Here is a 2,500-nt window from a genome sequence, read left to right on the forward strand (position 1 = left end):
GGAAATTACACGAGAGAGAGAGAGAGAGAGAGAGAGAGAGAGAGAGAGAGAGAGAGAGAGAGAGAGAATGTATCTGTATAAAAATAGCAAAGTTCGGTAACAAAACTGTCAAGTAAAGGGTAAGAGAGAGAGAGAGAGAGAGAGAGAGAGAGAGAGAGAAAGAAAGGTATCTATATAAAAATAGCAAAGTTCGATAACAAATTGTCAAGCAAAGAGAGGGAGAGAGAGAGAGAGAAGTATCTATATAGAAATAGCAAAGTTCGATATCAAAATTGTCAAGTAAAGGGTAAGAGAGAGAGAGAGAGAGAGAGAGAGGTATCTATATAAAAATAGCAAAGTTCGATAACAAAATTGTCAAGTAAAGAGAGAGAGAGAGAGAGAGAGAGAGAGAAGTATCTATATAGAAATAGCAAAGTTCGATATCAAAATTGTCAAGTAAAGGTTGAGAGAGAGAGAGAGAGAAAGTTGTATCTATATAAAAATAGGAAAGTTCGGTAATAAAATTGTCAAGTAAAGGGTAAGAGAGAGAGAGAGAGAGAGAGAGAGAGAGAGAGAGAGAGAGAGAGAGAGAGAGGTGTATCCATATAAAAATAGCAAAGTTCGGTAACAAATTTGTCAAGTAAATGATGAGAGAGAGAGGTGTACCTATTTAGAAATAACCAGTTTGATAACAATGTTGCTAAACAAATGGAGAGAGAGAGAGAGAGTGTGTCACCCACCTAATTAGAAATAATAAAGTTTAATAACAATACTGCCTCGGTGAGAGATAGAGAGAGAGAGAGAGTGCTTCATATTAACTAGGGGAGTGAAATAACTTATATATATACAGTATATACAATTAATTTTCATTAACCAATCCTTGCATAAAATCGAGAGGGGGCAAAGAGAGAGAGAGAGAGAGAGAGAGAGAGAGAGATAACGCTCTCTCCCGTCTGTTTCAATAATCCATTTGATGGCATCTTTAAAAATCTAGTTCGTCGTTCCCAAAAATTGAGGTCTGTGAATCTCATTCCTCAACATTTCCTAATCTTCCTTTTTTCCTATCAGTTTCGAGCGTGATTAGAGCAGTTCTGCCTGTCTCGGACACTCTAGCAAGCTATTAAGAAACAAATAAAAAATGCTCCGAAGTTTCCTGGGCATAATCTAATCGAGTTTTCTGTACATCGTATAATCAAGGCCACCGAAAATAGATCTGTCTTTCGGTGGTCACGGTATAATGCTGTATGAGCCGCGGCCCATGAAACTTGAACCATGGGCCGGTGGTGGCCCGTCCTATATAATTGCCAGAATCACGATTATGGCTGACTTTAACCTTAAATAAAATAAAAACCACTGAGGCTAGAGAGCTGCAATTTGGTATGTTTGATGATTGGAGGGTGGGTGATCAACATACTATTTTGCAGCCCTCTAGCCTTAGTAGTTTTTAAGATCTGGGGGCGGACAGAAAAAAAGTGCGGACAGCATAAAGTGCGGACAGAAAAAAGTGCAGACGGACAGACAAAGCCGGCACAACAGTTTTCTTTTCAGAAAACTAAAAGCTAATACCCAAATATCCCAGAATATGACAATCGACGGACGCCGTTCGTGAAATCTCCCATTCACGAACAGCTAATCTTCACCCATCTTCACCCCCTTCTCTCAGTGCCTCCCCTCCCGTCCAAATCCCCTATCCTATCCCATCTCGGATCCCAGGGAACAGATCAGATATCGGAGACGGGGCAGAGACCCAGTCGGTACCTGCAGATAAGATCTTGGGGTTCGAAGTCCCACCGAGGACTTCGAGAGCCCGAATCAACAAACATTCCTCTGAAATGAAGAGGATTCTTTTTAGTGAAATGAGATGGCGCCGGGCGGTGCCATTTCCTTGAAATGAATCGGAGTTCTTTTTCAGAAGGGTGCCAATCGGTGCCATTTCCTCACGCCTTGGCGTGTGTGAATAACAGGATATTGTGACGCTGAATTTAATCTATTTTATTAATTTATATGTTTATTTTTTATTTACTAATAATTGGTCTCTTTCTGTATTTCCTATTACCTTCTGTTACTTTCAAATGAACACCTTTTTCTTTGGAAGCTTGAATTTCACGGCAGTGGCCCCTGTGGTGGGCTTGTTCCATAAGAATAGGGTTCATCATCTGAATAATAATAATAATAATAATAATAATAATAATAATAATAATAATAATAATAATGATAATAATAATAATCATTAACTTTAAACTGTTTCCTTTGATTTATGGCGTCTGGTTCCTCTAATCCAGCTGTTACTGAAAGTTTAGGGGTCCATTTGTTGATTCTCAGGATAGTGCCAGTCCCTTATAAAAGAGGAAAGCCGTGAGTAGTGATACTCCTATGGTTATGGGTCATATTGAGGCGCAGAAGCCAACGCAATAATACTGAACAGCCTCTTGTTCTTTTTTATTCATTTTAATCACTGGTAACTGTTTCTAGCCTGCACCACTTTAACCGTATCATGCGAATTCTTTCCTCTCTTTCTTTC

The 2,500-nt window shown here is 39.2% G+C and overlaps 1 protein-coding gene across 1 annotated transcript in view; it reads right to left on the minus strand.

Moving 5' to 3' along the window:
• The window catches only part of LOC136825178 (uncharacterized protein DDB_G0283697-like), a 10,104-nt gene that overhangs the window by 867 nt on the left and 6,737 nt on the right, over positions 1 to 2,500 (minus strand). The gene's annotated exons all lie outside the window — the stretch shown is intronic.

This window comes from Macrobrachium rosenbergii, chromosome 37, assembly GCF_040412425.1.
Source record: "Macrobrachium rosenbergii isolate ZJJX-2024 chromosome 37, ASM4041242v1, whole genome shotgun sequence".
Classification (NCBI taxonomy): domain Eukaryota; kingdom Metazoa; phylum Arthropoda; class Malacostraca; order Decapoda; family Palaemonidae; genus Macrobrachium; species Macrobrachium rosenbergii.